The sequence below is a fragment of the Camelus ferus genome, chromosome 33 (genome assembly GCF_009834535.1).
Source record: "Camelus ferus isolate YT-003-E chromosome 33, BCGSAC_Cfer_1.0, whole genome shotgun sequence".
Classification (NCBI taxonomy): Eukaryota; Metazoa; Chordata; class Mammalia; order Artiodactyla; family Camelidae; genus Camelus; species Camelus ferus.
This window is the reverse complement of record NC_045728.1, coordinates 5753224-5780436: the sequence shown is the minus strand read 5'-3', so window position 1 is coordinate 5780436 and position 27213 is coordinate 5753224. Positions and strand designations below refer to the sequence as shown.

The 27213-nt window shown below is 46.4% G+C and overlaps 1 protein-coding gene and 1 long non-coding RNA gene across 3 annotated transcripts in view; one reads left to right on the top strand and one right to left on the bottom strand.

Annotated features, from left to right (window-relative positions):
- The window catches only part of KIRREL3 (kirre like nephrin family adhesion molecule 3), a 491466-nt gene that overhangs the window by 321097 nt on the left and 143156 nt on the right, over positions 1–27213 (bottom strand). The gene's annotated exons all lie outside the window — the stretch shown is intronic.
- On the top strand, positions 1193–25897 carry LOC116661113. Its single transcript, XR_004316869.1, has 3 exons — positions 1193–3556; positions 25817–25822; positions 25887–25897. It is a non-coding gene; the product is annotated as an uncharacterized LOC116661113 (long non-coding RNA).

Here is a 27213-nt window from a genome sequence, read left to right as displayed (position 1 = left end):
GTTGTATGACCTCTCCTATGCTTCTGGCTCTTCACCTGTAAGTTAGGGGTAATAATAGAGGATATCTCGCTTTAGTGTGCTTTGTTTTATTGTGCTTCGCAGATAATGCAATTTTTACAAATTGAAGGTGCGAGGCGACCCTGCGTCGAGCAAGTCTAATGGCGCCATTTTCCCAACAGCATTTGCTCACTTTGTGTCTCTGTGTCACATCTGGGTAATTCTCACACTATTTCAAAACGTTTTCGTTATTAATAGATTTGTTGTGGTGCTCTGTGATCTGTGATCTTTAATGTTACTTCTACAACTAGCTGAAGGCTCAGATGATGGTTAGTATTTCTTAGCAATAAAATATTTTTTAATTAAGGTACGTACTTTGTATTTTTAGGCATAATGCTATTTATTGCATGCTCCATAGTCTACGGTATAGTGTAACTTTGATACACACTGGGAAGCCAAAAACATTTGTGTGACTTGCTTTATTGTGATCTTCGCTTTATTGAGGTGGTCTGGAACCTAACCCACAATACCTCCAAGGTCAGCCTGTTGCCTCATTAGGTGAGGATCTGATATTAACCACGTTGCTTTCTGCAGAGGATGTGTCACTGAGACCCTGAGAGAGTTGTGGCCTGTCCAGTGCACAGGCATGTTTGCCAGTAGGGTGCGGTATGGCAGGGAAGAAGGGGACGACTCAGAGCTCTGCCCTGCCAGAGTTTTAGTTCTTCTGACCACACAGGCCCCCACTGATGACACCATACACTTCTCATTTAATGAAGGAATTCTCCACACTGAGATTTTGGAAGGTGGCTCAGGGAATCATCGGATCACTAAGGTGAACTATGGCTGCATCTCCGTGCAGTGAGAAAGATGTCAGGAGAAGGGACAGTTCTGGGAAATGAGACAGCCCAGCTCTGTCTCCCCCCTTCTCTGCAGGGACAGATGTTCCGACTGGCAGGCAGGCAGCCCTCAGACTCACCCTCAGCCTCTAGTGTTTGAGACCTCATTAGCGATGTGTTTCATAATTCATACATATATAACTATGGGAAATTTTAAAATGTGTTTCAATTAAAAACTTTAGTGGGGAGTGCACAGCTCAGTGGTAGAGTGCATGCTTAGTGAGCATGAGGTCCTGGGTTCAATCCCCAGCACCTACATTAAAAATAAATATATAAACCTAATTAACCCTTCTCCCCAAACAAACAAAAAATTTTTTTAAAAAGTCACCTGGAACCCCGGCGTGACATGGACCCATGGCAACGGGGCACACCAACTTTGCCCCATGCGTCATCACAGGAAACCACCTGCAGGTGCCCAATGAGACTCTGCCCTTTCCCATCTTCAGTCCTTTGTACCTGTCTCTTCTCCTGCCTAGAATGTCTTTTCCCCTCAGCCATCACCTGAGTTTTGCAAAATGGTCTTTTCAGCATCTCTAGAAGGCTTTCTAACTTATTCTGCACGTCTCCTCTGCAACGTGGGTCGGGACTCCTCCTTGAGGGCTCATTGTTCTTTCCTGGGACAGACTTGACCACCAATTATTCAGCGCTAAGTGCCAGGCGTGCAATTAGATGGTTCACAGACGCAGTCTTAAATAATGCTCATCACGCTCTTAGGGGAAGGTGATGAGAGGAAATTGAAGTTAGGGAGTGTGGGTAACCTGCCCGAGGACACAGAACCTCGGTATGTCGGAGTCAGAATCGGATCCAACTTCTTTCCAGAGTTTCACTTCACCACGCAGCTTGGGGCTCGCTTGCCTGTCTCCCTCGCTGGACCGCGGGGCATGGAGCGGATCCTCTTTATCTGTGCCCCTCTGTGCCCGGCATGGTGCCCGCCTCACAGCCAGCACTGGATACACGTCCCAGCTGGTGTGGATCAGAAAGAAGGTGTGTGAAGAGGGTTCCTGGCAAACCGGAGGCGACCTCCACTCCATGCCCTCCCGGGAGCAGCTACTGCCCTGGGGGGAGGAAGAATTGCTTGCAGTTTGGACCACCGAGCGCCCCCTGGAGACTGGGAGGGAAAAAGACTAGACCATCAGTGTACTCGCAGGATGCTGCCGGGGAGTCTTTAGCCAAGGAGAGCGTTTATTTAAACATTAACTGTCCTAAGTTCTTTTTCATGATCTGTTCTTGGCAAGCTGCGATCAGGGGCTGCTTCCAAGGGGTCACTCTCGAAACTGTCCTTGCCCAGGGCCGACGGGCCCCCCTCTCATGCTGAGGGGAGGCCTCTGCCAAGTTGTAACCGAGTTATTAAGCCTTAAAATAAAGGCAGTTTTTCACTGGGTTTGTTTCATTCCCAGTGACCTCCTGAGGCAGCCGACTCCCCAGGTTCACTGCATCACTGCCCGAGGAGGTATTTTATGTCCTGAGTGTTATACATCAATTTTAATTGTAATGACAGAAGCAGCGGCTGCAAAATGGAGCCAAGTGGGGGCTGAGGCCCTTTCCTGCACTCTCTAACTAGCTCAAATTAAATGCTGAATTGTATTTTGGGGTCTGAGTTTTGTCATGCAAACGAAGAAAAACAACTTGCTTTCCAATTTCCACATGCAAATAGAGAGTGAATTGTGGAGACAGAGAATATATTTTGCCATCTCAGTGGTTCTAGAAAAGATAAGGGGCTCTTGCAAAGAGAAGTTCTGCAATTTGTCAGCTGGCAGCTTATTAAATACCCAAAACAAATGTTTATAGAGCATTAGAAGGACTCTGTCAAGGTCGAGAGTTTCCAAAATAGACCAGTTTGGCTTTTTTTCATAACTGTTTGCAAAATCTCTTGTCCCTTTCCCCCCCTCAAAACAAATGCAACTATTCTGTTTTCAGCTGCCTTAGGGAAAAAAAAAAAAAAACACCAACAGGCAAGGAGCCAGCTCTTGTGCACAGGCCTCTAATAATAAACCTGAGGACGGCAGGCACGGGTAATATTACAATAACAGTTTCACAACACGCGCCTTTGGCTTCTGCAGACCTTCATTAAGGGGCAGTGCGGAAGGAGAGGATCGCCCAGTCTGGCAAACAAGCCCTGACTCACATGCCCCAGGAGCAAATGAAATTAGGCTGGAGGCTGAAGGGAACACACCCGCTCCTTTGCGCCCAAGACGGCCTTATGATCAGCTGGGACCCTGATTCAACCCAATGACTGTTTATTCAGATGCAGACGAAGTGCTGTGTGTATTGGGTGACAGAGAAGATGACAAAGAAGGCACGGACCATGCTCCCAAAGGCTTGTTTCATCCAGCGGGCAGGGCAGGTAGGGGAGACAGACACTTAAGTGACTGCAATACCCGTGGAACAAGAGGAGTTCTAAGTGCGACGTGGATGCAAAGGAAGGAGGAGGCAGGAGTGAAAAACAAAACTGCCCTGTCCTGTGTCTTTAGACTGATGCTCTGTTAGTAACCCCATTCAAGAGATTTGTTCACTAACTAATTAATTAATTCAATCCCTCAATACTGACTGGAGAGGTTAGAGGGTTTACAGAGGTCGAGGAAAAAGTGTGTCGTGTCCTGCCCTGGACAAACTTTGTGATCATGCCTGCGTCTAGGGAATAGCTGTGCTGCCCCCAAGACTAAGTAGCGGCTAAGGTGGAATACGTACAAAATGTCCCTGAAGCTGCATCCATCTCCTAGGACATCCCTCCCTCTCTTCCCCACCCACCCTCAGAATCCTTTCTCACATTCAGTTAACTTGAGATGGTCTCAATCTTGGCAAAGACGTTTCTCCCGAGGCCCTGGGGGCCCAGCTGTGAAAAAGTTCTCTTTCTGTGATGACACGTCAGTGGCCTCAGCTCGCCTCGTGGCTAGAAACAGATTTCTGTCATTCTTAATAATGGTCCCATTGGGTTTGGGAAGGGCAGCGTGCTCAGCGACTGATCATACAGGGCACGGAGTGAAGGATGATGGGAGGGAAGAGCTGTCAGCCCCTCGCTCACACTAAAGGCATGTCATTCATAACTTCTGTAAGCTTGGGAGGTTATCATTTAAAAGTTGTGGCTCTAGATGCCTTGACAGTCTAACAATACAAAATAAATCTTCTATTCACGCCTCTCCAGCAAGCAGGGATTCTAGGAATATGCAGCCACAGCGGAAAACAGTGATAAGTTCCTTGTTACGTTGTTGACAATTACAGCCGCTCCACACTGCCCTGATTACCATATATTAGTTTCCTGCAGACATGTGAGGGCTTCCCGGGGGGTCTTCTTTCTGGACAGCACTTTAAAAATATTTTGTGTAAGCCCTCAAGTCCCGTAGGGTTCTTCCAGAATCTCCGTTTCCAAGCTGTACCATGTTTTCTCTTCTTGGTTTAAGTATCTTGCAAACATCCCATAAATGGCAGTATGGGACCACGAGAAAGAGCGATCAGCCCAGAGGTCTTCTCAGCCCTGTACCAGGGCATCACCGGTGTTCTGGAGGCTGGTTGAAGCCAGAGGCATTAATGGGGGGGGGCGGGATTGGCTCCCAAGAAAGGCTCAGGAATGGCTCATGAAACAGACATCTGTTTGGAGGAGTAGCTGAAAGAGATGAAGCCCTCATGGGCTACTGAGTCTGAAACACCAAATTAATCAGGAAGGCTGAGCAAGAGAGAGCAGTTTCCACCTTTTGCTGTGGTCCTGGCTGCAGCCCCGAGAGTGTGATGCTATTCTGGAGGTTGTCTGAAGCCCCGCAAGCCCTGAGCTCTTTCCCCAGCAGCTGCAGGTGTTTGCACGCGTGTCGGAGTGCGTGCGGGAAGGAGGGAGCGTGCTAATGAGCCATGCAGCCCGCTTGACAAACCCCATCTGCTCCATTCCATTGGCCACCCAGGCTCTCAGCCTGCTCAGCCTGCACCCCTGGGCACACTGCTGGTCCCCGCTGAGGGCCAAACAGGGGTGTTAAATCCCCGATTCTAAGCTCCTGCTGCGGCCAGGCTCTGAGAAGTCAGCAAGCAGCCGCACGGCTGGTGCATCACCAGGGCCTGTTTGAGTTCGCAGTTGCCTCTCTCCTCTTGTTCTGAGAAAGCTGCTCTTCTCAGGGAGGTGCTCCTCAGCACTCTCCCCTCCTCCCTCCCATCATCCTCTTTCTCCAGGGAGAACGCTGACCCAGAAACCAAGTGATTTTGTATGGAGCCGTGTGGTCCTTGTCTGAATTTTCCATGTGGTTGCTGTCCTATAAGTTCCAAAAGGATAGCGGGGCTGTGTGGATTGTTTCTTGCTGTGTTCCTAGAACCTTGCAAAGGCCTGGAACATAGAGAAGTCTCCATAAATAGTGGTTGACTGGATGGATGGATGGATGGATGGATAGATAAATGAATGAGGAAATGAATGGGGACCAGTGTGCCATGGGCAGAAACAGTACCGGCTAGAGCTAAGCCTTCTTTTATAGCACTCCACATTAGCAATGAACTTCGTTAAGCCTAAAATAAATCAGACCAAGCCCTTAGAGCATTAATTTACAGCCAAGAGACTATTTCTGAATCCAGCCCTCCCACCACTCCAGCTCTGACAATGACGCAGCCCAGACCTTCTGTTGTCACTTAAAGATGAGATGGTTCAGGCACTTTCAGACTGGAGGATTTTTTAAGCTCGATTTTACATTTGAACCATTTACACTGATATCAACGTATAATAGATTCTACCTATTAAGCAAACAGTTTGCTATTTTCTACCATTTAACCTATTGTTTCTCTTGTGATCATAGGACCCAGAAGACCAAAGACCTTAACTCTCCGACTTGGGAGCTTTGAGGGCATTGATGATAGAGCCGTGTATACAGCAGGCTTTCAGTAGCACTGTTATGAAGATGCGGCTGACGGTGATATTGACAAGGAGTTGCGGGGATGGCGCAGGCTCCCCGGGGCCAATCACTTTTGGTTTAGGCAGCAGAGCTCCCCTAGAATTTATTCGCACTTAATGACATCACTTCTAGGTGAGCTCTGACAGCATCCACAGTGAACGCAGTCTAGCACGCAGAGTGAGGTGCCCTAGAAAGGTGAGCCAACACGCCCACAAGTCAGTTACGCGTCTCTAGGACTCAGCACGTGGTAGACATGTCACAAATGCAGCTGACTATCTGATGACTAGCCTGTGAGGTTCCAGATGAAAGGTAATGGTGAGTAATTAGACGCTCTTAGTTCGCTTGGACTGTGAGCCTCTGTGCTGGAAACTCAGATTCTTTTTGCTGAGATGAGCAGCTATGTCTGTTTCACTGAGACCCGGGCTCAAGCAATCAGCCAATGTGTTTCCTTCCATCAAGCTCTGCTGTAGGTTCTGGGCTGGGCGCTGTCTCTCAGACTCCGTGTGAACCATCTCCGTTCACTTGCCCAAGAACATGGTGCTGTCCTGAGGAAGAGGACTGTGAGAGCCCGCTCACCTCGACTCTCACGGGAAGCTGGGGCTCTCATTGGGGTCCATGGCCAGGTGCACAACATCATGCAGATCAAGGTAATAATGCCTGTTTCTCCATGCCATGAGTCACAGGTGTCAGGTCCTGTTTTCCCCGGTTCAGACCCATAAACTAGCTTCCAACATTGAAATAGAACCTGCCTCTCCTTGTAATCACTGCACGACTTTAGGGAGGTGATAGGTATTTAGTGAAAATAATTCAGAGATGGGTTTAAGCTGAAAATAACTTGATTCAAGGACTGTGTCTTCAGATACCCAGGACTCATCGAGATGAAGGCATTTGCAGCCTTGTTTCCCTTTGTGACTAGAGCGATAACAAGGCTTTGGGATTCACTTCAAAATCATTAAAAACATGTTCATTAGTCCAAAGCACCTCTCACCACCTGTGTATGAAGCAAATAAATTGGTGGAATCTCTGATCCATCTCTGATTCCTGTTGCTTGCTTCTCCTTGGGTAGTCCTTCCTTTATCTCATCACACATTCACACTGCTAAGAGGATACTTTTGGTTAAAACGTTATAAGTATTTTGGACCAAAATATTGCCTTGAGATTTTGCCCACCTGACTTTCACTGCAGTGAGTGGAAATTTTGCCCAAAGAATAACTGAAGAATAAATTCCCTTGCTCATTTAGTGCTTAATATTTTTTAAAAAATTGAAGTATAGTTGATTTACAATGTTGTGTTAGTTTCTGGTATACAGCATAGTGATTCAATTTTATATATGTATATGCATCTTCTTTTTCATATTCTTTTCCATTATAGGTTATTGCAAGGCATTGAATATAGCTCCCTGTGCTATACTGTAGGACCTGGTTGTTTATCTGTTTTATATATAGTAGTTTGTATCTGCTAATTCCAAACTCCTAATTTATCCCCCTCCCTCCTTCCTCTTTGGTGACCATAAGTTTGTTTTCTATGTCTGTGAGTCTGTTTCTGTTTTTTAATACATTCATTTATCTCATTTTTTTTTAGATTCCACATATAAATGTGTGTGATATTTGTCTTTCTCTGATTTACTTAGTATGATAATCTTTAGGTCCATTCATGTTGCTGCAAATGGCATTATTCCATTCTTTTGTATGGCTGAGTAATATTCCATTGTGTATGTATATGTATATATATATCAACTTCTTTATCCAATTATCTGTCTATGGACATTTAGGTTGCTTCCACATCTTGATAGTCCAGTACTATTGTAAACAGTGCTACTATGAACATTAGGGTGCATATATCTTTTTGAATTGCAGTTTTCTCCAGGTATATGCCCAGGTGTGGGATTGCTGGATCACATGGCAAGTCCATTTTTAGTTTTTAAAGAAATCTCCATACTGTTTTCCACAGTAGTTGCACCAAATTACATCCCTACCACCAGTATTTCTCTATACCCTCTCCAGCATTTATCATTTGGGGATTTTTTAATGATGTCCATTCTGACTGGTGTGGGGTGATACTTCATTGTAGTTTTGATTTGGATTTCTCTGATAATTAGCGATACTGAACATCTTTTCATGTGCTATAGAATTAATGTGCTCTCTATCAAATTACCCAGGACATTTTTCATGGAAATAGAACAAATAACCCTAAAATTTATATAGAATCACAAAGGACCTAGAATTGCCAAAGCAATACTGAAGAAATAGAATGAAGCTGGAGGCATAACCCTCCCAGACTTCAGACAATACTACAAAGCTACAGTAATCAAAACAGTATGGTATCGGCACAAGAACAGACATACAGATCGATGGATCAGAATTGAGAAACCAGAAATATGTCCACACACCTATGGTCAATTAATCTTTAACAAAGGAGGCAAGAATATACAATGGAGAAAAGACAGCCTCTTTGGCAAGTTGTGTTGGGAAAGCTGGACAGTTGCATGTAAATCAATGATGTTAGGACACTCCCTCACACCATACACACAAAAATAAACTCAAAATAGCTTAAAGACTTAAACATTAAATAGGACCCCATAAATCTCCTAGAAGAGAACATAGGCAAAATATTCTGTAACATAAATGGTAGCAATGCCATCCTAGGTCAGTCTCCCAAGGCAATAGAAATAAAAGCAAACATAAACAAATGGGACCTAATCAAACTTACAAGCTTTTGCACTGCAGAGGAAACCATAAACAAAATGAAGAGACAGCCTACAGACTGGGAGAAAATACTTGCAAATAATGCAACTGACAAGGGCTTACCTTCCAGAATATACAAACAGCTCATACAGCTTCACAACAAGAAAAACAAACAACCCAATAAAAAAACAGCAATATCTTCGTAAGCATCTTGACACCTTGATTAACTCTTTTGCCATTAGGACTCATGAGCTTAGATAATTTGTATTGAGGTTTATATATATGATGACTTTCAAGCGAATGGGTCACAGTTATGAGTAAATGAATGGGGTACTTAACGCAAAGCTTCTCATTCAAAATCTACCAAGCGATAAAACAAAGCCAAACCAAACCAAACCAAACCAAAAAAAGAATAGGTTCTTTTAGGGTACCTTCCTGCCTTTGTACCCTAAATTCAGAAGATTGATCACTGACACGGAAGCACCTAAACCTGTTGGTCCCTTCTTTTGGCTCTAAATCTTTACAAAAATGGAAATCTACTCCTGCAGTGTTGGCTTACTGGGAAGAGATAATGAAAGTCTCTGGTTTATACCTTCATAATTCTTCTCTAGGACCATAAGGAGCAAATAGTGCTTATGAGTTCATTTCCATAACAACCCTTGACACACTTTATTTCCCAACTGAGACACCTGGGGCATCAAGATTCCAGCCTAGCCTCTGAGATGACTGGGTCTGCTAGAAGGGACGAGGCAGAAGAGACGAGGCTGTGGAACCAGACAGTCCCTGCTTCTGTCCTTGGCTCTCACTGCTCTTGCTGTGTGACCTCAGGCACATGACTAACTTCTCTGAACCCTCAATTGACTTCCCTGCAACATGAGAGAAGGATGGTGCCTAGTTTGTAAAGCTATTGAGAGAATGAAGAAGACCAGTTTGAAATCACACAATACATGATACATAATGAGTATTCAATAAATAGGATCTATTATTTTTATTATAAGATATACTTCTTGTTCCATTTTCCCTTTCTTACAGCTCTTATCAACTCTCAGTGAGTAAAAGCCACATGATAACAGAGGTTTTCAATGGCATATGTAAAGTTCTTACAAAACGCAAAGCTGAGCTCATCCGCCACAGAAGAGGAGGAATTAGTGTGTGTTATGAATATTAATGAATAAGTGACCTCTTTCCTCATTATGTGTCTGTATTCAAAATGCCACAGCTCGTTCTAGTGGTAATTATTGAATTTTCAACATTTATAGAGAAACAGTACATACAATATGGAGATAATTGCCCCACTGGATTCTTAAGAATCAGTTTTCCATAAATATAGAATTTGGTCATTATCACTAGTGCTACATGTTAACATTAGAAAGTAGGTAAAAAAAATAAGAGCAGTATTTATTCAGTGTCATTCTAATGTATGTCAGCTTAATTATCCTAAAATTTCACAGACAATAGGCAAAGTGTTTTTCTCCTTTTGGTGGAAGATTTCTTTTTGAGTTTATGTTTCCTGAGATGAAGTGAAGAATCTATTGTTTGACAAGCCGACAGTGTTATAATGGCTACTGGATTTAGAAGTGGGCCGAGGGCAAGTTTCATCTGTCTCTGCTCTGGATTCATTGCCTCAGTCCTGAATTAAGTGTGTTAGAACTGCTTAGAATTGTAAAGTTAGAGACCCAAGAGGGAAAAAGAAAGTTCTGGCTATGTTTTCATTCAGAATCCCTCGTGCTGAATTTTAAGGTCAGACCCAAGTACTAATCTCCAAACCAGGGATTTCCCAAGTGCTCACAGAGTTTCAGGGACCTTGTCAATCTTCTCCTTTTCATCCCCCACCTCCACCCCAGGTGGGAGGTCAGAGGCCACATGGAAGCAAAAGCTACGGCTCTTAGAGGCTCCAAGGTCTGCTCTCCACGTTGTTACAGACTGAAGCTGCTCTCGGAGCAGTAGGAGGCTCAGACAATCAATCATTGTCCAAGAAACAAACTCAGAGAAGAGGAACAGATGATTTATTGAAAAGGCATGCAGAAATGGCACACTCAAGGCATTCCTTCTAATCACGGACTTGGCACCTAAAGGGAGCAGCTGAGCAGAGCCTCGTTAAGCAAATGTACACGTACTGGGCACAATCAGAAGCACTTAAGGGAACACGTCACCTGATGAAGGGGGACCTGCTGCATTAAACACAGGGCTGAGGGAAAGAGCACGCAATTGTAGGAGTGCAGGGAAAAAAGACCACGTGGGAGAAAGCCAGTGCTACCAAAACGAACAGGAATGGGGAAAAAAAATCAAACGGCTAGGCCATCAACATACAGCAAAAACGCCAAGTGGAGCAACAGCCCATCCAGGATCCGAGGGGGCAGAGGGGATAAACCGTGCACACTGTGCTGAAGACGTCTGCTTTCGCATCTGTCAACCGACAAGGAAGGGAATGAGGATTTTCTGAGTCAGAGTCGGTTTCCAAGGAGGGAGGGCCCAGCGTGCCGAGGGCAGTGGCAATGGCAGAGCCAGTTAGCAAAAGCTGATGGTGACTTAGACGACACTGCTGGCCGAGGGCTGCAGGCAACCACGGCTTCTGCCTCCTGGTCTCCAGCAGCAAAGAGGACGGGGTAACGACGCTACTCTTTCGCCCACTCGTGGGAAGGGCCAGAGGGAAGGACGGGCCACCCACGCCACTCCTCTAACCAATCAGGTGTCCATGTGACCAAGTCCCTGATGTCCTATCATTAGAAACTCTGTCTCAGTTACCAACCCCCCTGCCCCAGCCCTGACCAGGAGGGATGTCTTGCTTTCTTGTCCTTCTAGTCTGAGGGACAGCAGAATGACGTTCATGAAATGACAAAAAGACCAGTCAGACACAATGTCGGGTCTCAGAGGGATCTGGAAGCTCCACTGAGCTCCCCGCTTAGAGCTCCCCAAACTCGCTCCTGTCCTGACACATGCAGAGAAGGACACTATTTTTAGGGGGCATGGAGTAAACAGGTGATGGATTTGGATTTGACTCCCTGGGGGTCTGGCTGCCTCAACCCCACCCGGATCTGTGGGCCAAGAGGGCATTATGTGGACCCACTGGTAACCCACGGGGAAGAAGCTTTCCTGCTCACCCGTAACAGTCCGGGAGCAGACTCCAGATCTTGGGGCCCCTCCTGTTAGGCTTGGGGGCGGTTCCCTTTACAAACACCTCTGGTGAGCCAGGCAGCTCTCCAATCAGTGGCTGCAGCAGGAGGAGAGCCTCAAAAAAGCCCAGACTGATTAGGACGGTCACTGCGCTCTGCAGAAGCACTGCTTGATCTTGACGAGAGTATTAGGACCCTTCCGAGGATGCCCAGATCCAGCAGACAATCGGCAAGCGGCTCTCAGGTAGGCAAGAGCACCTGTCAGAGACCAGCTTGTGAGGCGAGTCTAGGGCCAGGGACCCCGCAGAGAGAGCCGGGGAGCAGGCCTGCACATGCCAGATGAAATGTGTTCACAGCTGGGGAGGTGGCTGGGGGGTGCTCTAGTGGGAAAAAGAGGCCCAGATCACAGGCCAGCCCTTTGCAGTTGCTCCTGGTTCATCCAAAAGGCAAATAATGACTTAGGAAGGGTGAACAGGGAAGAAAAGAAATGTCTACAGGGAGGCCGTGTGCCAGAGTATGAGGTGCCCAACCCGCTTGGGAGCAAGGCAGACGACACTCGAATCCCGCCTCTGCCGTGTACTAGCTGTGTGGCTTTGGGCAAGTTCCCTAACCTCTCTGAGCCTCAGTTTTCTCACCTAATTATGAGGACATCTCTCTCCCACAGTTGTTGCATATATTAAATAAAAGCATGTGTACAAAGCACCCAGAATGCTATAGGGTTTCAATAAAATGTTAACCATCCATTTTACTACATATGTTGTTTAAAGTAGAATTTGGTAAAGTGTGTGTGTGTGTGTGTGGAGAGACAGAGAGAGAGAGAGGTCCTTAAGAGTTATCTGGAGGCTTCGGAGATACTACAGAGAAATAAATCCTTGTTAATTGTCAGGATCCCCCGTTGTGTGGACTCTACCAAGGGTCGTAATTGTTGATTCCAGGTCTGCTTCCATCTAGAGTCCATCACTTCATCTCTGGTTCCCAAATTCTGCAGGGGTTTTCACAGCCATTCAGCTTCCTTAGATACGAGACACCACTAGACGGTGAGCCCCCAGTGGCAGGGAGCATATCCCCACATGCCTCCCCTGGCCCAGGGCCCTGTCCGTGGTGAACACCTGGTATCTTTTGTTGAACTGCGCTAAGCCTACGTGGTGGGCCAGGGGAAAAGGAGCAAGAAGGAGGCCTGGTGAGGACATGGGGGCAGGTGCAGATGTCTAGAACTCCTGCACCCAGTCTAGTGGAAGGAGGGGAGGGAGGGGGACAGGCGGGGCCCCAAGGAGAAGGGTGGCAGGAAACCTGGGGTCCCTAGTTTGCCGGGCAGCCTGGGGTGAAGGGCTGGTCTATCAGGCTCCTGCCTGCCCACCAGGGCTTCTCTCAGTGTGCACCGCCCTCTCCCAAGCCGAGGGGCATTAAAGGTTCTGAGTGCAGGTCCAGCCCCGTGAGCCGCTCAGGGCCATATGCAGAAAGAAGACAGAGATACAGAAGCAACTCGCTGACATGGCTCCACCTTGCTTGTCAAGACAAAACAACATGAATATCAATTTCTCAGGCATTGTGAGGACGAGCAGGGGCCGCAGGCCCATCGTAGGAGGCAGAACTGGCGCATGATTCTTCCCCGCAGCCTCCCAAATATGAGCACTTCAGTGAGTCTCCTCCCACAGTTACAACAGTTCAGGGTCCTTTGGGTAGGGCTCAGAATAGACTTTGGAAGGCTGCCTGGAGGACGTGGTCCTCCACACACCTCTCTGAGGAAGGGTGATAGGGTCAACTTGGCCAACCTCTCAGCCGGCCAAAAAGATGTCACCTGCAGACAATTTATCAATGTAACTTAGAGCCCTTTGCCAGGTTTGGAACTAACGGACAATTCCACTATAAAGCAGTGGTTCTTAAGCTTTGGAGTGTTTCAGAATTATCCAGAAAGGGGGTTGAGAATCTCATCATCCAGACCTTACTCCAAACATTCAAAGTTAGACTACACTTGAGGGAGTCCAGAACATCTGGATTCCATCTGATGAGGGCTCATTAAGTTAGTCATGTAATTAATAGTTAATTAAGGTACCCACCTGAAACTTACAAGCAAAATATTTTCAACAATTTTCATTCATTCATGTGATATTTTTCGAGCTCCTACCATGTGCCAGGTACTGGGGGGTCCACCAATGAATGAAACACACAAAAATCCCCATCCCATTTTGTTCCTGTGGCAATTTTCTTTAAGAAAAAGGTTGCACCCCTCCTGGGGTGGAGGGGACGCTGCAGAGGCTCAGGGTTAACCCAGCAAGGAATTCGCCGTGGGTGCTCCACGGGCGCCTTAACTTTCCGAATGAAACTTTATAGTAAACGTCTTCAAATAATAACCAAGAAATTCAGAAGATAAAAGTAGGTCCATCTTCAGATCAAGATATACTACTGAACACCCGTGCCCCTAATCCTATGGTGGGGCCCGTGATGAACTCAAGTGAAATACTGGGCAAGGTTCGGATTCTGTTCCAGACGGGTTCACGGTCTCTCCTGCGAGAATGAACCCAACCCAGGAGGAGAGATGAATATGAACACATAGTTACGGGCCGCTGCCCTGTAAGAGGTAGAGGATTTTGGCTAAAGGGAGGAACAAAGTAGGAGCAGGTGGGGCAGGCTTCCTGGTGGGCGAGGTGGGGTGGGAGAGCCGGGAGGTTCTGACAGATGGGAGATGTGACAGCGTGACAGATGGTGTCCCTGGGAGGACAAGTAACGGGCAGAGGCTCAGCAGGCAGAGCGAGCAGGTTCAAGGGAGAAAGCAAGGTGGCCAGGGCATGGGGTTGGGGCCAAACAGACCTGGGTGGAATCCTGTGGCCACTTACTGCTGTTGATAGCATCTTTATCCCCATTCTGCAGATGTGGAAACTAAGGGCCAGAGAGGGGTTTTGGTGCGGGTGAAATCTCAAGTGCCTGGCTCGCCGCCGGTGCTCGGCCAACGGCTGCTGTGTGGCACGTGTGCAGATCAGGCCAGCAGCCTGGCGGGGGCGAGACCTCGCGCGTGGGGCAGGGCTCGCGGGGTGTCAGGTGGGACATTTTCAGCTTTCTAGGTCCGAGACACACAAACTATTTTTAAAGAGCTCCAAAACATCCCCTCTTTATCGCTCTTGGGACTGAAAGGGTTGATGCACTGGAACGATTTGTAGCTTCACGATGAATGGAACCTCCTTATCGCAGAGTTCATTATCGGAAGCTTTACTGGATATGAGAAATGGTGTTTCTTCAATTCTCGGGGACAGATAAGCGAGCAACCTCAGAGGGGTTTTCCTAGACAAGGCTTCTCTCTTTTGTTCGGGCTGGAGGAGCTGGCGGGGGGAAAACCCCCAATAATGCTTCTCACCGCCGTAAAGCTGATGGAAAAAATTCTATTTCCATGGTTGGTGGAAAGGCATGGTGATTTTTTTTTTTTTTAGTCCACTTCCAAATAACATGCCTGCCTTAGGGAAGGGCTTATCTGGCCATTTTCCAGACTACTCTTGCTTTTTGGCCGGAGACCCTACAGTTTTCATATGAAGTGACATTTGGTGTGCATGACCTTGGAAAAATTATTTAACTGCTGTGAGCCTCAGCTCCCACATTTATAAAGGGAGACCTAGTCATTCCCATCTCCTCGGGCGTGGCAGGCAGAATAATGCCCTGCAGCCACAAAAGAAAAAGAAAAAAAAAATGATGTCCATGTCCAAATTCCTGGAGCCTGGAAATGTTACGTCACCGGACAAGGGGAGGGGATTAAAGCTGTGGATAAAATTAAGGTTGCCAGTCAGCTGACCTGGAGCTGGGGAGATTATCCTGTGTATCTAAGTGGCCCAACACAGTCACAAGGGTCCTTATAAGTGAGAGAGGGAGGTGAGAATGATGCAGTGTGAGAAAGGCTTGCCTGAGCAAGGTTGGTTTTGAAGAAGAAGGTAGGGGGCCAGGGGGCCAGCGGGCAAGGAGTGTGGCAGGCCCTGGAAGCTGGAAAAGGCGAGGAGACAAATTCAGATGCTTAGAGCAAGCCGAAGGCACGCAGCCCTGCCCACACCTTGACTGTAGCACAGAGAGACCCATTTTGGGTTCCAGACCTCTAGCAATATAAGATAGTAAATTTGTGCTGCTTTAAGCCATGGGGCTTCTGGTAATTTGTTACAGCAACAATAGGAAACCACACATGAGTTAATGGGACGATGAAATATTACAGTGTACTTCTAGATTTGTAACCTTGGGAAAGGCTTGACTTCTCTGTTCCTTAGTTTTCTCAGGTGTAAAATGGGGATGCTCCTAAGAGTTACCTTGTGGGACTGCTGTCAGGAATAAATGGCCAGTCTGTGGGAGGTGTTAGCATGCCACATGGTAAGGGCCCCCGGAGCACTGGCTGGTGGCCTTACTGTTCCACAGAGTGCGCAGTACGTCCTCAGACACAACACGGGTTCTCGTTGCTGTATGGGAAGGTGACCGGAGGAGGGACCGGGGCTCCTGCTCTAGGACTTTCTCTTCCCCTAACTGCAGTGGCTTCACTTACACTCCAGCCACACATCTCAAATTCCAGGAGGTCCTGCACTTACATAGTTTGCCCAGTTCCTGTTTTAATGTAATTTTAATATGTATGTCTTCTTGAGGAAGGTGGTCTGACCCTGGGTACTTTCTGTAACTCAGGTAGTTTTGAGGTTTTTATTGCTGTATAACAAAATACCCCCAAACGTAGAGACTTAATAGCCATCACTGTATTATAGCTCATGATGCATGGGTCAGAAATTCAGACAGGGCGTGGCTGGTGGTTCTTCTGCTGCACATGGTCTCAGTTATTCAGCTGGTCTATAGTGGAGGGTCCAAGCCAGTTTCACTCCAGGGCCTGGTGGCTGGGCTGGGCTGGCCAGGAGAGCTGAGGGCTGGCTGGCATGGCCCTTCTCCATGGCCTTTCCCAGTGGCTAGCGTGGACTTTTTCAGAACAGGGATTCTAGAAAGGGTATTTGCAGAGACGGTCTCTTAAGGGCTGGGCCGGGAAATATGCAGCATTGCATCTACCATTTCCTGTGGGTCAAAGTAGTTAGAGGCTCACCACATTCAGTGGGCTCCAATGAACACGCCTACCTCTCAATGAGAAGACTGTCTCTCTGTGACCCTCTCTAGTCCGTCTAACACCTCTAGTATTCACAAAAGATGTCCCAGAGAAAGAGAAAGGGGCACTGGATGTTCGGGGCTACACTGTCCATCCCAGGCAATACAACAGGTACAGAACCCATTGGCCTGCATCACTCTAAACATTGTGGATTCAGCTAACATTTATTGAGTACCTACTGTTTGCAGTGCATCGCACTAGGTGCTTTCATATTCATGATTTCTTCTGATCCTTTGAAAAGAAAGTATTACACTTCAGCTAAGGTATAAACCAAAGCCTGGAGGACATGGGGAGTCAACTGAAAGTCCCTCATCTAACCTCAGGGCATTTGCTGGTCATCACAGGTGCATCTAACTTGAGCTTTATGCCTCCACTTCTCTGATGCTGGGCAGACAGAGTGGGCTCTGCAGGAACACAGGCTGTCTTAGACATCTGTGTCCTGGGAGGATCGTGGGGCACTTTGAATCCAGGTCAGAATGGACCCCAAATGAGCTCATGTTTCTAAAGTGCTTTGAGCTTCTCCGAGAACAGAAGCTATTTAACTCCAGATCCTGGCTGGTCTCGTTGGTGGGTTTGTACAATGAGGAACATGCTTTGTCACTGCTAGCACCGGGCTGGTGCCTTGGATAAATCGGGGGAATTCAGTCTCCGGGGTTCTCTGTCTGCTGTCCTTTCAGCCACAATAAATTAATCTTTGAAAAAATGGAACTCAACAGAAGAAAAGACAGGAGGGGAAAAAAAAAAACAACTGATCTGACAAGCCTGAAAGAGAAAACAAAATTTCTGCTGCCCGCTGTCCCCAGCTGAAGCACTGAGGTGGATGCTGACAGCTGAATCCAGAACAGTGGTCCAGGCACTGGTGCCCAGCAGCCTCCAGGATGGCAGGGGAAGGGGCAGGGGCCGGGTGGAGAGCCGGGCTGTCTGGCTAGAGCTACCTGTAGATATTCTGGACTTGTCAGCATCTCTTAAAATGGGATCGACTTGATGCTGATTAAAGCTGAAAAACCCCACGAGCCCAGCATGCTGAGTGTCTGACTCTAGGGCCTCTGAACAAATTGTTTTCCCTTTTCCTGCTGATCCCTGTGAACCCTCCAGCTCAGCATGGTTTGCCCGTGGGAACACGGCTGGAAACGGAGCCAGGTTTTCTCTTGGCACCTCACTGTCAGAGCCATCCCCAGGCATCCCAGCAGGCCCCGAGTCCCAGCAGGAGGGAGACAAAAAGCATTCTCCTCCTACAAGCTGATGTTTGCATATGCAGATGAGCTGAAGCGCCTACAGCCTTGAATCAGATTCAAAGAACATATATGGAAGGTCCGTCTGTGCCAGGCGCCTTCACATAAATGGTCTCATTTCCTACTCATGACACCCCACGAGGCAGGTATTAAATTACCTAAGATTTGCTATGAGGACACTTAGGTTCAGAGAGGGTAATACCTTGCCCAAAGCCACACAGCCAGCCATGGGCAGTATCCACACATAAATATGGGCCTCCTGACTCTAATTCCAGCATAATTTCCACCATCCAGTAGCTACATACACTGTGGCTCTAGGTAGAGCAACAACAATGGGGTCATTGGATGTGAAACACCCTCAAAATTATGCTTAAGAAACCGAACACTAGACTCAGGAAAGGAATTCTTACACTTCAGCAGTCTGGTGACTCAGTGGACCTCTTTTCAGAATAATGTTTTCAAAAGATAAAACAAAACAGATAGCATTGCAAAAGAAAGCAATTACATTGAAATACAGTTACAAAAATATAAAAAAACCCACATTTGTGGGGTAGTTAAAGCACACGCTTCAGTATCAACACAAAGAATAAGGAGATCTAGCGAAAATCCAAGAACGACTGTCATTTCAGGTGTTTTGAGTGCTGTTCCCTCCCCTGGGCCCAGTTAACCCCCAGCCAGCCTTTAGGTCCCCCTTCTTCAGAGAAGTCTGCCCTGAAGAGTCACCCACCCAGGCCGTTCATCTATAGCTCTGAGCCCACAGCTCAGTTCTCTTCCTTCCAGGACTGACACCATGGCAAGTGGACGTCTATTCGTGTCGCCCTTGAGTTAGCACCAGTTTCTCTGGCTAGATGGCGAGTGCCACGTGTGTGATCTGCCTGGTGTGATCTCCTTTGTATCCCGACCCCTAACCTGTGTGCCTGGCACGAGGTAGATGCTCTGTAACTATGTGCAGAAAGAATGAATGGAGGACGATGAATCACTAGTCCTGGAGAGATCACCGGCCTCCTGGAGATGATACTGACTGACTTGGCCCCGCCCCTCATGTTACCAAGTAACCAATCATTAGACAGATCCTTTTACGGCTGTTTATCAAGCGGGTCCCTTTTTCTCCCTGGCCTCCAGATCATCATTCTCTCTCTCCTCTGAATCTCCTCCAATTTTTTCAGACACTATTTCTGCTTTGAACTTCCAGGACTTGGATGTTCCGGGAAATGTCTGTTTGAGGTGTTGAGAGACACCGCTCAGCACAGACACTGGCTCTCCTCCAAAGCCCGTGCTCCGGTCTGCAGAGAGGTGGGTGCCTCTGGGGCTCCAACCAGCTGCCAAGGGTTCTACTCGCCCCTAAGAACGTAGCCGTGGGATGGAAAGGGAACAAATGGATATCCATCCTGATGCCTAAAGAGCTTCCCCCACAATTTATATGTGGAATCTAAAATATGATACAAATGATCTTATTTGCAAAATAGAAACAGACTCCAGACATAGAAAACAACCTTATGGTTACCAAAGGGGATGGGGGAGGCATAAATTAGGAGTTTGGGATTAGCAGATAAAAACTACTATATACAAAATAGATAAACAACACAGTCCTACTGTATAGCACAGGGAACTATATTCAATAGCTTGTAATAACCTATAATGAAAAAGAATATGAAAAAGGAATATATATATATGTATAAGTGAATCCCTATGCTGTACACCAGAGACTAATACAACATTGTAAATAAACTATACTTTAATAAAATAATGAAATGGTTAATGAGAACTACTAGGTGCCAGGGACCAAGTATGGGGGCTGTGGTAGGGTCAAGATGGGAGGAAAAGAGGTAAAAATGGATACTCTTTAAGAACTTGAAGTATACATAGGAAAATAAGAAATGCAAAAGTACGTCTTTATCATAAAAGGCAAAATATCATTAAATGCTAAATGAGTGGAAAGTCAGATGACTATAGTGGAAACCCGGAGGGAGGGTTCCAAAGGCTGAAGTTGCCCAAAAGGCTGTTGGGAAGAAGTTAATTTTAATCCGAGCCTTGAAAGATGTGCATGGTCTTTCCACAGTTCATTTCCCTGAACACGCAGACATTTCTGCTTCTTTTCTTTCTTTCTTCTTCCAGACTAAACCTCTCAAGATACAAAGGGAAAGCCAAGAATGTGGCTATGAGGACCATGTTATGATCTTAAGCCCCTGGTTACCTTGCAAAAGAAAAGAAAAATGCATCCTGTGACTGATGGCGATCAAATCGCTGGTTTGCTTGCAAGTCATTCATGAATTAACGACCATTGCTAATCACTCCTGGGCGATATTTATCATAGGTACGTTTTACAAGATGAATTCTGTCATCCATGTGGCAGCTGTTCACCACGTCCCACCAGCAGCTGCAAATATTCATTAATAACATTTTGTTTGGGTTCCCACTTGCCACTGTCCGTCCTCCTGCTTCATAAGTAGGAGCTGCATCATTACCAAGTGGTGCCCGCAGAACTGAACACAAAGGCAACTTGGAAATTTTAAATGAAAACAGATGTTGAGAAATGCCATTATCCTGTGCATGCTACAATCAATAGCATTAACATTTCTAAGTGATGGCCCTCTGAATTGGACTGCAAGGAGCTCCCATTTACAATTAAATGAGGGACTTATCCTTTCACAGCCCTGGATTCTACAGGTGGCTTGGTGACAGTCATCTTTTAGTGCTTCGATTTCAGTGAGGCTGTTAAGAGCCAGCTAAGCAGGGATTGGACAGGCAGGCATTTAGAGAAAGGCGTCGGTGCCAGATGCATTCACTGTCTAACTGCCTGGATGCAAAACGAGCTTCGCATAGCATCTGAAGTGCAAGAGCTCTTGAAGTGATTTCTTCCTAACAGTGCGCCTCCCCACGCTGGGCCAAGGGGTGGCTTTATTGTTTATGTCACCGATGACTGCAGCCTGGGGCCTCCATGCTTTTTGCCACCCTGGTCCTTCATTAGAGCAATTAGAAGAAAGATCACATCATAATTACTGGAATGTTGCTTTGTGGCTGAAGAGTATGTCCACGTATGTCTTCATATGTATGAATAATACCACCCTGGGTATTATCATCACCCAGACTTTACAGACGCTAAACCTCAGCTCAGGGATTAGGAACATGGATCGTGGATCATACAAAGTTGGGGCTGAATCCTGGCATGGCCACTTCCTAGCTCTCTGGTCTTAAGCACACTGTTTATTCTGCATGGGCCTCACCGCCTGCATCTGTAAAACAGGGACATTGATACTTACTTTAAGGTTACTGAGTAAGTATCAAACACCTGGCATAATACTTCTGACAGCTCCTGGCTTAAGCTCAATTTTGAGATCGCTGTGATGCCGTCTAGTCACCGGTGCAAGATCACTGTCACCGAGATGATGTTCTGGGGCGGGGGGGGAGGTGATGGCTAGAGAATTACTGGGCTCAGTAGGTCAAGTCATGGCACAGCTTTCTTGGAGGACATGCGCATTGTTTGTTAAATCAATCTCTCTCCCCATGCTTCATCCATCCATCTCACCCTCTTCTACTTTAAATAGCAACCTAGATCATCAGGTAATCTCTGCATAGCCCAAACACATTCTTTTGAACTATTTTTTAAAAAACAAGTACATAATTTTGAAGGTCCCAAGGAATCTTAGAAGCAACAAATGCAACCCTCCTTAACCGGCTCAATGATTGACGAATGTGTTCTTGAATAATTTTTACCCCAAATTTATAAGGTTTGGTTTGGTTTTTTTTTTTTTTCTTTGAAGGCTACTGAGCCTGGAATCTTTCCTGAGGGGATCCTAATACCCTATTAAAGCAACAACCTCAAGTTGTAAGTTTAGAGAAATAATCTGAGGTGACAGTTAGACTCAAGTAGGTGGTCAAGGAACTAACGACAAGCTCATACTGTTGTTATTATATTTGTAAAACATTATTTAGCAGTTGCCTCCATGGCATATAACTGGTTGACAAGCAGGCATTAATCTCTATCTATCTATCTATCTATCTATCTATCTATCTATCTATCTATCATCTATCTATCTATCTATCTATCTATCTATCTATCTATCATCTATTCATCTATCTCTATGGCTGTGTAAATAATATACTCCTTAAATCTTTATCTACAATTGATTCTATACTATTTAAACTTTGGAAACTCTCAAAAATTAAGTGTTATTTCTCTGTCAAATATTTCCACATTTTTTCTTTTAAAATAAGGAAAATGAGCATATGTCCCAGATTCCGCAGCCGGTGGGGGTCTGAAGGGAATGACAGGGTCAAGACATTTCCGTGCCTGGTGGCAATGTTTAGCATCACCTTCGGTACGTACACGGTGTGAACAGATGTTTCTCCCTTGGCTCAGTGCAGCAGTAAATGAGAATGAACAGCATCCATTAATGTAAGGCTTAGGAGTCAATGTATGTTTGTTTTTAAAGTGAAGCTCACACAATGATTATATGCTTGGGAGATAAATATGATGGAGAAAATAAATAGACGAGCTTGTGAAAATTTATAATTGCCCCAAAAGAAACCTGCTCCTGTAAGGAGATTCCCAGAAGAGGCTGCACAGAAAGGCAAGCCTCCTCCCTCTCCCAGTGGCTGAAATTATCCTAAGGAAAGCTTGAGGCAGGAATGTATTTCAGGACAGCAGATTCCCTGAACATTTGGAATACTCAGAGCAGGAGCTGTGTATCTTGTGAGGGTAGAGCCGGGTGGAGAATAAACTCATGGGGCCACAGTATTTCTCTTCTTATGGTCCTGCGGGGTCTTCCTTCCTAAGGTTCCTGCTCTGAGAGGTGGCACTGAACTTGTGCTTCTTAATAAGCAGATGTAGGCTCTGAAAGTGTCCTAGTGGCCCAGGATGAAGCTACTGGGACACAGAAAACCTCTTCTTTTTCAGCCTGGACTCTTCCCTGCATGGACTCTTCCAGGACCTCACAGTGCTTGTTTTTGTGTTTCCGTTTGGTGCCCAGATGGCACGTTCCTTTGAACAGGGATTTGTTCAAGGGCACTCTATTGCAGTGCACAGAGCAAGCTCCATTTGAATCATGTTAAAGGTCTGCACTGAAGCAATCCAAGGCAGAGAATCACGTTTCAGGCCGCCACACCACCTTTACATCAGCGGACTGAGCCCATGGATGGCTGTCCACAGACTTCTCACTGCTGTTATCCTCATAACAGGATCATCCTAGTTCTCTTATCTAGTCTCCTCGATGCTCGGTTCCAACCATTTCAAACAGAAATGATTTGCACGTGGCACCACCCATCCTCCTGCAAACAGGCACACCCGCATATCACAAACAGGCACACACAAGTGCAAACTCGAACCATCTATGGCAAACGGGATTCACCTTTGGTCCCGAGACCAGCTGGCCTACTGCAGGTCCACGCGGCTGCCTCCCCGTTGACAGAAAAACGCATTTAATCACCTCTATTTGCACATGTGCTGTGTGAACTAATTTCTGTCTTGCTATCCGCTCATCTGTGGTTCCCACTTAACAAGCACCCTTTGGAAGATCAGCACCATTCCATTAGGACAGTGATGGCCTGAGTCTCAAAAGTGTTTCCTTTGCCCCGACGCATGCAAATTGGAATTCCTTTGTGAGTTGGCTGATGACACGTTGCTGCGCATAAAGAATGAGCGCCCTCACACCTTTAGGCCCCTGAGTGTGGCGTGTCTCCAGACACATGAACGGGCTGCTGACACATGGAACTCTCTGCCGTGTTCAACAAACGCTGATTTGAAATCGTCCACAGATCGCTCCCATCTCCCCCTGTTCCACGTGTCTCTTGGTGTGTTTTTACAGGGCTGATTAGGTCTCAGACTCTTGAAAATGATGTTCAGCCTACATCTGACTCCACACGTACGAGGAAGAATTAACACCCTGCCACTTCCTGAGGTTTTAGTCCCTTGAAAGTCTACCTTCTCTTTCAGCCTTCAGGGGCCACCATGTCTTTTTTTCTCAACTTCTTCTGCCCTGAGCATCTGCTCCCCCCATATGCATCCACCTAAATGTACAACTGTTTGAGAGAAAGCCTGTTTTCTAAGATTTTTTTCCCTACATTATAACTTTGTACCAGGGATAGCTGAAACACAACCATTAAATCTAGAGAGAGATACATAGAATTTCGAATTGTGGTTTGAGGCTGGATGGCCTATAATCCCAGCAGCCACACTGCAGGGCCTATGACCCCATCACATGACCTCCTATTGCAGGCCAAGGCTGCCAGAGCTCACGTGACCTGGAGTTTGGGCGGGGACTGATTTGTCTCGAGAGTTTACCTTCCAGATGACTGTAGCCACCAGAACAAGTCCAAGTGAGGGTGAAACTGCTCATTGGTATAATGTTAACACCTGCTCCGATCTGGGGCTAAGAGAAAAGCCTGAGTCATAGATACAATGTGGACACCCCTGTCCTTTCAGAAGCTCCAAGAAAATCCTCTATCAGAGTCTGGCTCTTGGCAAGAGAGAGAACAACCCGATGACACTGGAGACTATCTCAGCAGCACTCTATTGAGAAAAAAGTTTGGAAATTAGAACGCTCTAGGCACTCTGAACGCCAGACTGAATATTATTTTGAGATGCTCTTGGTTGGAAATTCTGCCATCTTAGAGTCTTGCTCTACCCTAATTTGTAAAGAAGAGAATTCTCACGACCGGTGTCTCAGCAACCCCCAGCTCCCAGCCCTCCTCGCCACCGCGGACCGTGGCGGGCTGCGCGGCGTTGCACTGCCAACAGCGCTCTCACACGCACGGCTGGCAGAGTGGCCCCTCGTCTGCACCACTGTTCCAGACACATTAGGGACACTCCACAGCTGGCACGTAATTAGAAGCTCGGTGCAAGCAAATCATTGTTTTTTTTTTTTGCGAGTGTTCCGCCCACTGATCATGCTCAGAGTATAGCAGCTCCACGCACATGACAACAAACATACAACCACAAACAGATACCAGGGGGAAAACCAAGTGCATCCAGTTGTGCAGTTTTCAGTGACTTCCCTGCCTCTTCTCTATGGTTTACATTTTGTTTGAAATTTTCTGTTTCTACCATAGTGCAGTTTTCCTAACCAAAGTCCAGTGATTGATTCTCAGTGGGCTGGATTCTCCTACAGACTTACCTTTAATAATGTCACCACATGGAGAAACAACACAAAGTAAGGAATAGCTGCTTTGGACTCTATACCTCCCAGGGTTTTGAAATAATTTTCTCCTATAAACATTACACGATCGACATGCCCAGGAAGGTGTATGGTACTTGCTCAGGCTTAGGAAGATTTTGTGACCATCAGTGGAAGCTAAGGAGAAAGTTAAAAAAAATTTTTTTTGATGTCTTGCACTTGGATATTAGGGAAGAATTATACCTAAAAAAGGGAGATGTCAGCCAGAAAACAAAAGAAAAGCAGCTGGGAAGATCCAAACTCCTGACAAATCCAAAGATGGGTCTCTTTATCAAGTAGAAAAATTCAACCCAATTAAAATTTATTGAACACATATTATGTGCTTGATCCTATAGGTGCTGAGTGTGGGAGGCAGGGTAAGTCCTCAGATGTGGTCTCCAGCCCCAAGGAGTTTACAGTACAATCAAAGTAAACAGAGACATGGAAAAGTGCTGTGGGGGCTCACAGGGAAAAGCAGATTCTGCACGGGGGTCGGGGGTGCACCTATGAGCTGGTAATGAGGCTGGTGTTGGAAAGAACTTAACTTTGCCCCCAAAGAGGTCTGGCCATTGTCAGTGTTTCTGCCAGTGTCTCTAGTGCCTTCACTTGCCTGGGGCTTTGGTTCACACCACACAGTCTAACCGTGATTTAGGTTGGGGGCTTTGGGTTGTGTGGCATCAGCGGACCTAGAGACGGAGATCAACCCTGAGAGCAATCAATCGATCTATCAACCAATCATGCCTATGTAGCGGAGCCCCAATAAAAACTCTGAACGATGAGGCTCGGGTGAGTTTGCCTGGTTGGCAACTCTCCCTGGATGCCAGGAAGATGACCATCCTGACTCTGCAAGAAGAGGACACGCAAAGCTCTGCATTTGGTGCTTGCCCACATTCTGCCCCGAGGTCTTCCCTCGGCTGATTTTCATCCTTTTCCTGCAGAAAACCTTAACTGTGACTAGAACAGCTTCGGGTGAGTTTGGTAAGTCACTCTAGAAAATGATCACACCTGAGGGTGGTTTGGGGGACCCTCCTGAACTTGCAGTCGGTGTCAGAAGAGAGGTGGTCTCTTGTGGGGCTGTTCCCTCTAACTATACAGAGGGTCTGACTCACACAAGGATGAAGGGGAATCTGGTAGGCAGGGCATAAAGGTGCCGCTGAATAACTCTGAAATCTGATACCTTTAAGATTCTTGCCTGGTATAAATCCTGCCTCTAACAAAGTCCCGTAAACAGCCTTTGTTCTCCTTACCAGGACTGTTAGGTGTATGATAAGAATCTGAGCCAAGCAGATATAAGGAAGATGAGCAGACTGCTTGAACCCAAACCAAACAGTCAGAAAGTCTTCACTGTATTGACAACCTGGTTAGAGACGCCTGTCTGAGATGCCGAGAGGATGGAGCTGTTTCCTTTCTTTTTTTTTTTAAACCTTTTGAAAGAACATGGGAGCAAGAAGGCCAGCTTCCTCTTTGTGTATATGGCTTGCATAGGAAAGAGAAAATGTTCAGATTTCTCCTTGACCTCCGTACTGCAGAATGGGTCAACAGACCTCCTGGTTATGTGCACGAGGTGGACACTTCCCAGAGGGATGAAGCGTGCAAGGGTTTCGTGGTCAGATCTGACACAGGCTTGCTCGTTCAGGAGGCTCTCCCTGAGCCTGGTGGTCATGGAGACCCCAGGTGCTCTCACAACGCCCCGGGCACAGCTCTTCTAACACACAGTGCACTTAACTGCATACTGCACCCCTAGCAGTAGGGTCCGTGGGTCCTTGCTTTGATCCTCAGCACCTCGGACAGTGATGGGCCTGCCATACAGAAGGCGTTGAGTAAGTTTTTTTTTTTGTTTTGGTGAAATGAACGAAACAACAGCTTCAGAGTAATGTGTACAGAAGAGAATAGAAATGTTGGATTAAAAAAAGACATTTGGTTCAAATCCAATCTCAGTGTTTAACCTGGAGTGAGTGACATTTTTGCTTAGAACTCAGTTTCTTCAACTGTGAAATGGGTTGAATCTAACCAGCTTCATGAGACTGAGGGAGACGGCATATGTGAAAACACATGCTCAGTGTGCAAAAAAGCGAAATTCCAAATACAGGTCAGATCACATGTCACAGTCCTGAATGAAACACTAGGATCCTCACATATAAAGATGGTCCTAGACTCAGAGTAGAAGGAGGAACCTA